The sequence below is a fragment of the Polyodon spathula genome, chromosome 55 (genome assembly GCF_017654505.1).
Source record: "Polyodon spathula isolate WHYD16114869_AA chromosome 55, ASM1765450v1, whole genome shotgun sequence".
NCBI classification, from domain to species: domain Eukaryota; kingdom Metazoa; phylum Chordata; class Actinopteri; order Acipenseriformes; family Polyodontidae; genus Polyodon; species Polyodon spathula.
The window spans coordinates 550021-560107 of record NC_054588.1 but is presented as its reverse complement, the minus strand read 5'-3'; the positions used below and the strand labels follow the sequence as shown (position 1 = coordinate 560107).

The 10087-nt window shown below is 48.0% G+C and overlaps 1 protein-coding gene across 3 annotated transcripts in view; it reads right to left on the bottom strand.

The window, feature by feature from the left end:
- Positions 1-10087, bottom strand: part of slc7a7 (solute carrier family 7 member 7) — a 40373-nt gene that overhangs the window by 25029 nt on the left and 5257 nt on the right. Inside the window, exon 3 of one of the 3 annotated variants that reach the window (XM_041239490.1) lies at positions 5866-6007. The exons of the other annotated variants lie outside the window; for them this stretch is intronic. The gene's annotated coding sequence lies outside the window, so the exon portion shown is untranslated. The remainder of the gene's footprint in view (positions 1-5865; positions 6008-10087) is intronic. 3 annotated transcript variants of the gene reach the window in all.

Genomic DNA, 10087 nt, shown 5'->3' with positions numbered 1-10087 from the left:
AGGACACACACACTGACACACACACACGCTGAGACACACATACTGATACACACACACACTGACACACTGAGAGACTCTATGTATGTACGTGGTGTGACTCTATGTGTGTGTTACTTGTGTGTGGCTCTATGTGTGTGTGTGCCTGTGTGACTCTATGTATGTTAACTGTGTGTGTACTCTATGTGTGTGTGACTGTGTTGTGGCGCTATGGTTGTGGTACTGTGTGACTCTAGTATGTTACCTGGGTGTGGGACTCTATGTGTGTGTGACGTGTTTGTGACTCCATGTGTGTGGTTACACTGTGTGAGTGTGTGTGACCTCTAACAAACAGACACACACACACACTGACACACACTGAGATACACTGAGATACACTGAGACACACTGATATACACTGAGACACACTGAGATACACACTGAGATACACACACACTAACACACACACTGAGATACACACACACAAACACACACACAATGACACACACACACAAAAACACTGGACAGGTGTGACTGTTACACTGGGATACACACACACACTGACACTGACACACTGACACTAACACACACACTGACACACACACTGAGATACACACACTGACACACACTGATACACACTGCGATACACACTGAGATACACACCCTGCACACAGATTCACACACTGACACGCACACTGAGATACATACACTGAGATACACACTGATACACTGACACACACTGAGATACACACACACTGAGATACACAGAGATACACACTGAGATACACACTGAGACACACTGAGATACACACTGAGATACACACTGACACACACACACAATGAGACACACACAAAGAGACACACACACTAACACACACACTGAGATACACACACACACACACACACAGTCTTCTCTGCGTGGAGGTGGAAAGTTTATGGTTACCGTCCACATGACCAGATGTCCCCCTTAGATGCAATGAATGCCGGTTGTCTGGCAATCACTGCAGAGGACTGCCAAGCGTGGATGCGCCATGCAAGGAGATTTTTTCCTCGCTGCATTGCGAGGGAAAACATCCAGTGTGATTGTGATGTGCTCTCTGTGTACCTAACCATTGGGACCGAGATATTGACTTGGGATATGAACAACAAAATGATCCCACGTTACGGTATGCTTGGAAACGGGTTAGATTTATCGAGGGGAAGGATATGCAGGAAGGACAACCGGTGGTATTTTCACATTTTTCTGTACATGGGCACTTATTATATAGAATAACCCGGGCTCCCGGGACAGGACAGCTCGTAAAACAGTTAACGGTTCCTAGGCCTTTTCAGTCAGAAGTCATGAGATTGGCGCATGACATTCCATTTTCAGGTCATTTGGGAACTGAAAAGACTCAGGAACGAATTCTGGCCCGGTTTTTTTGGCCTGGGGTTTATGGTCTGGTGCGGAAGTATGTATCGGAGTGTCCTGAATGTCAATTAGCTGCCCCTAAGTCAGTTCGCCCCGCACCTCTGGTTCCACTTCCAATTATTGGGGTACCGTTTGAAAGGATTGGTGTAGATTTAGTAGGCCCTCTGGAGGGAACAGAGTCAGGATATCGATATATTTTAGTAGTAGTGGACTACGCAACGAGATATCCAGAAGCTGTTCCCTTACGCTCTATGAATGCAGTAGCTGTAGCGAATGAATTGGTAAAAATATTCTCTAGGGTGGGAATCCCGAAAGAAATTCTCACTGATCAGGGCACTAATTTTATGTCAGACTGTATTCAGCAACTATATAAATTATTGAAAATTCGTTCAATTAGAACCTCAGTTTTTCATCCTCAAACGGATGGGCTTGTTGAACGATTTAATCAGACTTTGAAAAATATGTTGCGCCGCTTTGTAGATCAAGAAAAACGCAATTGGGCTAAACTGTTTCCCTGCTTGCTCTTTGCAGTTCGCGAGGTACCACAATCCTCAACGGGGTTTTCCCCGTTTGAGCTCTTGTACGGTCGGCAGCCGCGGGGTATCTTGGATCTCATAAGAGAAGGCTGGGAAGAACAGTCAAAGGAGTCTAAAAATGTAGTAAAATACGTGTTGCAGTTACGCGATCGCTTAGAATTAGTTGGTCGATTGGCACATGACAATCTCAAAGTGGCACGTCAGAAGCAGCAGCAAAGCTACAATAAAGATGCAAGAATTAGGAACTTTCGACCTGGAGATAAAGTGTTGTTATTGTTGCCCTCATCGGAATCTAAGTTGTTTGCTAAATGGCAGGGTCCCTTTCAGGTTATTCGAGCAATTGGTAAAGTCAATTATGAGATCCGACAGCCTGGGCGTCGGAAAGAAAGTCAAATTTATCATGTTAATCTCCTGAAACCGTGGAAAGAACGGGAAGTCCATTTTACATCTCCTGTACAGGAGGGAGAGGATTTTGGACACTCAATTGAGCCAGAGTCAGCAATTGAAGTTCCGATGGGGGAACAATTAACTCCGATGGGAGGAACAGCTAAGGAATCTCCTCCATAGATGCGGAGACTTCTGTTCGAAGGGGGTGAGTGTATTTTGAAACTTTGGGTAATTGAACCTTGTCCGACGCAGGGGTGTAGCCCAATTGTACCAATAGACAAACCAGATGTGTCACTACGGTTATGTATAGACTTTAGGGGGGTGAATGCTATCTCTAAGTTTGATGCATACCCCATGCCTCGAGTAGATGAACTCTTACAACCTCATCGAGAGTAGGCAGCTGCGTATATGCGATGATGTAGTCATTTATAGTTCTTCCTGGAGAGAACAGTTCTTCTTGGAGGGAACATTTGACTAGATTAGAAGCCGTCTTACAGTCTCTGAGGAGGGCGGGGCTCACAGCGAACATGGCAAAGTGCGCTATTGGAAAAGAAGAAACTAAATATTTAGGTTTCATAATGGGTAAGGGTAGAGTGAAACAAAAAGAAAGTCATCTTTTGAGGGGCGGCACCTTGGTGAGGGGCGGAAGTACGAGTATGTAAATTCCAGCCACTGGAGTCAAGTGAAGGATAAGGACACGTGTCGGTTGGGGATTGGTTTTCCACTGACTACAGAGGCGGGACATTACATACTAAAGGGAACGTACTACTGTGTTCGGGGTTGGTCCGAAAGTAAAATAGGAGGAGTAACGGGTGGAGGGAGAGACTAGTTTGATGCAGCGGGATTTTTTAAAAAAACACTAACATTTCATTTATCTTTTTTTGTTTATGTATGGTTCGCCACGATGACGATTAAAGACGAGTTCTCACGGTCGGTTTTGGATTTCACCCCTGCACTCCTTCCCTCACACCATTTTGTTTTCTTTTGTTATTTAATTATTTTGTTGTGTATGGATAATAAAAATAAATTATTTTATTTCTGTACACATAAATTACTGTCTGGACATTCCATTTAATACACTCTCGCCTCACAGTGATGCTGATGATTCAATAATGGCCTGATCAGCGGACTGAATTGAGTGATATTCCAGAGTCATAGTTTGTCAAATCATTTTAAGAAAAAAGAATACAGCCCATGCTGTGATAATATGTTTACTTGACTTTTATGGTACATACTCTGATTTTAGTATGAACAAACAGCACATACATATAAAAGAGGGTTAACCACGTTAGGGTATATTGATAGTTGTAGTTAGTATTTATTGGACCATTGTGTAAAGATTGATTGAAATAACTTTTCATTAGATAACAAGCTGTATGTTTTGATGGAGGTAGTTGATTTTGTGTCATGTCTTTAATGTTTTGAGAGTCTTAGTGCATTTTGCAAATGAAATGTGTCATTTTGGCCAACATGTTGCATTTTTATTTACTATTTTTAACTCCAGTAAGAGAAAACTTCACACAGGGTGAAAGTCAACAACAAACTACATATTTTGGCGCTTTTTTTTAAAGGCATATTTAGTTCTTACAAAGTGGGGTGTCCCCACAACGTCGTTTCTTCAGGAGTTACTATCTTTGTGGGGATTCTTCTCAAATTTGGTCTGCATATTGATAGACCTGCCCACGCTCGCATTCACACACACGCTCGCACGCATGCATGCATGAGTATGAGTAAGCATGTATCCATCTTCTCCCTGTCTCACTTCCACATCGAAGTCTGTCTCCTCTCCTTCACCAACACCTTCTCCTTCTCCCCTCACCTCTCCTCTGCTTGCCCACCACTTCTCCCTCTCTCCTCATCTCTCCTCTTGTTCGCCACCCCTTCACTCTCCCCTCACCTCTCTCTCCTCACCTCTCCTTCACCACACCTTCTCTCTCCTCAACTCTCCTGTCCTTTGCCACCCTTCTCTCTCTCCTCACCTCTCCTTCGCCACCCCTTCTCTCTTCTCTCCTCTCCTCTCCTTCACCACCCCTTCTCTCTCCTCACCTCTCCTCTCCTTCGCCACCCCTTCTCTCTCTCCTCACCTCTCTCTCTTCCCGCTACTCCCTCTCTCTCTCACCTCTCTCTCTCCTCTCTCTCCTCAACTCCTCTCCTTCACCACCCTTCTCTCTCTCCTCAACTCCTCTCCTTCACCACCCCTTCTCTCTCTCCTCACCTCTCCTCTCCTTCGCCACCCCTTCTCTCTCTCCTCCCCTCTCTCTCCTCTCTCCTCTCCTTCGCCACCCCTTCTCTCTCCTCACCTCTCCTCTCCTTCGCCACCCCTTCTCTCTCCTCACCTGTCGAGTCCTCTTTGTCAGCTCGCTCGCCAGGTTCTCTCTCATCTCTCCTCTCCTTCGCCACCCCCTTCTCTCTCCTCACCTCTCTCTCTCTCTCTCCTCTCTCTCCACCCCCCCTCTCTCTCCTCACCTCTCCTCTCCTTCGCCACCCCTTCTCTCCTCATCTCTCCTCTCCTTCGCCACCCCCTCTCTCTCTCCACCCCTTCTCCTCTCCTCCGCTCGTTTCACCCTACTTCTCTCTCTCTCTCCTCTCTCTCCTCATCTCTCCACTCTTCACCACCCCTTCTCTCTTCTCTCTCTCTCTCATCTCCTCTCATGGGGAGCGTAGAGAGAGTTGCCGTCTCTCTCAAGTATAGGAAGGGGCTCTCCGTCCAGATGAGAGTACGTAGAGAGATAGTACCCGTTGATATGAAAGGAGCTAGGAGAAGAGAGAGGATAGGAAGGAAGTTTGGTTCTCTCTCCTCATGGAGGATTAGAATGAAGCGGTGGGAAGAGAGAGCGAGTTTAGAGCAGAGTAGAGATCAGAGGAAACGGTTCCTATTAAGAGACCCAGGCTTCTCTCTCCTGAGGAGGACGCTGTGGGTCTCGATAGAGGTTCTGAGAGACAAGTTCTATCGAATCTAGAATCTGGTTTTTAAGAGAGAGAGTGAGTAGTAGGAGAGGAAGTGTTGGTTGGTAAGAGAGAGGAGTGGAGAAAGAGAGTAGGATCTGGAAGTGGTGTCGTAAGAGCCTCTCTCTCACCTCTCCTCTCCTTTACCACCCCTTCTCTCTCATCTCTCCTCTCCTTCACCACCCCTTCTCTCTCCTCACCTCTCCTCTCCTTCGCCACCCCTTCTCTCTCCTCACCTCTCCTCTCCTTCGCCACCCCTTCTCTCGCTCCTCTTCTCTCGCTCCCTCCACGCTCTCTCTTCTCTCCCTCCTCTCTCTCTCCTCACCTCTCTCTCTCCTCATCTCTCTCTCTCTCCTCACCTCTCGTCTTCTCAACTGGACAGATTCACGAAGTTATGCTACACAGAGGCCACCGACAGTGTACCACAGAAAGGGTTAGTCAAAGTGAAAATAAAGAAATTCACAAAATAATAAACGCTACGTGATAAGGAAGTTACAAGAAATTGCCCAAAGAATAGGAACATTATTAATATCACAACTTTACACTGAAAGCAAGTTTGTTAAATATGAGCTCTGAGTTATAAATAAAACAACAATGCCGTTATCTTACCTTATTTAATCAAAGCTTTTTTTTATCGTCACGCAGTGTCAAACCGAAACTCTCACTCGGATACTCAATTCCTGTTTCTAGACTCCGTCGTCGACCTCAGTTCAGCAAAACGATGACGGGTGATGAACGAGTCTCATGTGGGCTGAACCAGAGAGCGAAACACCGGCGGGGGGGGCGACAAATCGGGAAAGAATTAATCTAATGTGTGTGTGTGTGTGTGTGTGTGTGTGTGTGTGTGATGTGTGTGTGTGTGTGTGTGTGTGTGTGTGTGTGTGTGAGTGTGTGTGTGTGTGTGGTGTGTGTGTGAGTGTGTGTGTGTGTGTGTGTCGTTGTGTGAGTGTGTGTGTGTGTGTGTGTGTGTGTGTGTGTGTGTGTGTGTGTGAGTGTGTGTGTGTGTGAGTGTGTGTGTGTGTGTGTGTGTGTGTGTGTGTGTGTGTGTGTGTGTCAGTGTGTGTGTGTGTGTGTCATTGTGTGTGTGTGTGTGATGTGTGTGTGTGTGTGTGTGTGTGTGTGTGTGTGCGCGTGCGCGTGTGCGTGTGTGTGTGTGTGTGTGTATCAATGTTACAGCAGAGACGTTATAATTAACAGCTTGTGCTTGTGGACTAAATAAAATAAAACCTTTTTTTTTTTTTAAATCCAATTCAGTTATTATTGGATTATTAATAACGCTATATTGGCAGGTTTTAAAAACTCTATTTTTGCATTAATATGTTTTCAAGGTATTTTATACATATTGCTGTCTCCTCTCCTTCACCAACCCTTTCTCCTTCTCCCCTCACCTCTCCTCTGCTTGCCCACCACTTCTCCCTCTCTCCTCATCTCTCCTCTCCTTCGCCACCCCTTCACTCTCCCCTCACCTCTCTTTCGCCACGTTTCTGTCTCCTCACCTCTCCTTTGCCACCCCTTCTCTCTCTCACCTCTCCTCTCCTTCGCCACCCCTTCTCTCCTACCTGTCTTCTCACCTCTCCTCTCCTTCGCCACCCCTTCTCTCTCCTCACCTCTCCTCTACTTCACCACCCCTTCTCTCTCTCCTCAACTCTCTCCTCAACTCCTCTCCTTCACCACCCCTTCTCTCTCTCCTCATCTCTCCTCTCCTTCACCACCCCTTCTCTCTCCTCACCTCTTCTCTCCTTCACCACCCCTTCTCTTTCACCTCCCCTCTCTCTCTCTCTCCTCACCTCTCTCCCTCCCCTTCTCTCTCTCTCTCCTCTCCTTCTCCTCTCCTCTCTCCTCTACCTTCTTCTCTCTTCTCCTCTCCTCTCCTTCACCACCCCTTCTCTCTCCTCACCTCTCCTCTCCTTCGCCACCCCTTCTCTCTCTCCTCACCTCTCCTCTACTTCACCACCCCTTCTCTCTCCTCCACCTCTTCTCTCCTTCACCACCCCTTCCTCTTTCTCTCTCCTCTCTCTCTCTCTCATCTCTCCTCTCCTTTGCCACCCCTTCTCTCTCCTCACCTCTTCTCTCCTTCACCACCCCTTCTCTCTCTTCTCCTCCTCCTTCGCCACCTCTTTCTCTCTCCTCACCTCTCCTCTCCTTCGCCACCCCTTCTCTCTCTCCTCACCTCTCTCCCTCAACTCCTCTCCTTCACCACCCCTTCTCTCTCCTCACCTCTCTCTCTCCTTCGCTCACTTCCCTTCTCTCTCTCCTCTCCTCTCCTCTCCTCTCTCCCCCACCTTCACCACCCCTTCTCTCTCCTCACCTCTCCTCTCCTTCGCCACCCCTTCTCTCTCTCCTCTCTCTCTCACCTCTCCTCTCCTTCACCACCCCTTCTCTCTCCTCACCTCTCTCTCATCTCCTCTCCTTCGCCACCCCTTCTCTCTCCTCACCTCTCCTCTCCTTTACCACCCCTTCTCTCTCATCTCTCCTCTCCTTCGCCACCCCTTCTCTCCTCTTTAAACACCCCCTTCTCCTGATTTATAATATAATATATATTTATAATATGCCGTGAAAATATTAATATAAATATAATATAAAAATTTAGGGGGGTTAATCTAATTTATTTATTTTTTTTTTTTTTTCCTCACTTCTCCAATCCTCGTTATAATCCCCCCCCTAATAACCTTATTGCGTACTACGCCTCCCCTCGCATATTACTTTTTACTGAGATAAAAACTCTTAAATTATCCGCTTTCTTCCCTCCTACCTCCTCTCGGCCTTCATCCGTCACATGTAAAACGGCACTTCCTCTTTCTCACCCTTTCTCCTTCTGGTCGTCCCACCTCTCCTCTGCCTCTGCCGTGGCTTATCCTCTTCCTCCTTTGGTCTCCTCCTCCCTTAGCCTTTCAATCTAAGATTCCGCCCTCCCCTCTGAGATCGCCCCTGGAGACCTAAAACCGGTGTTATCTCGTAACAAGTTCCTCCTTTGATCACTCTTCTCTCAAACCCTCTGAGGCCTCTCTTAGCCTCCCCTTCTCCTAACAACCTCACCTCTCTAGACACTGTCTCCTTTCTCTCTCTCTCTCACCTCTCTCTTCTCACCTCTCCTCTCCTTCGCCACCCCTCTCCTCCTCCTCTCTTTCCTCCCTCCCCTTCTCGCTTTCCCCCTCTCTCCTCTCTCACTCACTACCCCTCCCTCGCGCTCTCTTCATCCACCCTCTCCCCTCCATCTCGCCACCCTTTCGAAGAGTCCTCATCCCTCTCTCTCGATCTCCTTCCTCTCCTTCTCTTCACCCTCAGTCTTCTCTGTCTTGAATCGTAGTAACCGTCTCCTCTCCTTCCTATCTCCCTGCACTTCTCTCCTCTCCTTGCTCTCTCTGTTCTCTCCCCTGTCGCCTCCCTTCTCTCTACCGCACCCTTCTATCTGCTCTCTATCGATCTCCTCCCTCTCCTGAGCACCTCCTTCTCTCGCCTCACCTCTCCCATCTCTCTCCTCACCGTTCAGTCCGAGTCCTTCCAGGCTCGGGCCTGCCTCTGGTCCTCTTCGCATCCAACCGTATCTTTTTCTCTCTCCTCACCTCTCTTTCTCTCTCCTCACCTCTCCTCTCCTTCGCCACCCCTTCTCTCTCCCACCCCTCTCTCACCTCCCTCTCTCTCTCATCTCTCCTCTCCTTCACCACCCCTCTCTCTCTCCTCATCTCTCCTCTCCTTCGCCACCCCTCTCTCTCTCCTCACCTCTCCTCTCCTTCGCCACCCCTTCTCTCTCCTCACCTCTCTCTCATCTCTCCTCTCCTTCGCCACCCCTTCTCTCTCTCCTCACCTCTCCTCTCCTTCACCACCCCTTCTCTCTCTCCTCACCTCTCCTCTCCTTCGCCACCCCCTTCTCTCTCTCCTCACCTCTCTCCTCACCTCTCCTCTCCTTCACCACCCCTTCTCTCTCCTCACCTCTCTCTCATCTCCTCTCCTTCGCCACCCCTTCTCTCTCTCCTCACCTCTCCTCTCCTTCGCCACCCCTTCTCTCTCCCCTCTCTCTCCTCTCTCTCCTCACCGCTCTCCTCTCCTTCGCCAAAAGCCAGACCGTCTTTGAGACCACTACCCTGATTTATAATTGTTATATATATTATAGCTGAATATATATATATAAATATTAATATATTTATTTATTTTTTTTTTATTTTTTTAAATCCAAGATCAGTTATTATTGGATTATTAATAACGCTATATTAGCAGGTTTAAAAACTCTATTTTTGCATTAATATGTTTTCAAGGTATTTTATACATTTTGCCGTCTCCTCTCCTTCACCAACCCTTTCTCCTTCTCCCCTCACCTCTCCTCTGCTTGCCCACCACTTCTCCCTCTCTCCTCATCTCTCCTCTCCTTCGCCATCCCTTCACTCTCCCCTCACCTCTCTTTCGCCACCCTTCTCTCTCTCTCACCTCTCCTCACCTCTCGTCTCTGTCTCTTCTCTCTCTCCTCACCTCTCCTCTCCTTCGCCACCCCTTCTCTCTCCTCACCTCTCCTCACCTTCACCACCCCTTCTCTCTCACCTCTCTCTTCTCACCTCTCCTCACCTTCGCCACCCCTCTCTCTCCTCACCTCTCTCTCACCTCTCCTCTCCTTCGCCACGTCTTCACCATCTCCATCCTCATCCGGAGCTCGGTGGGGAAAGAGAATCCCTAGGGGAAGAGAGATAGTAGTGGATCGGAAAGAGAAGAGTCCTCGAGAAGAGACTTCTCACCTCTCCTCTCCTTCACCACCCTTCTCTCTCTCCTCTCTCCTCTTCTCTCTCTCATCTCTCTCTCCTCACCTCTCTTCTCCTTCGCCACCCCTTCTCTCTCCACCACT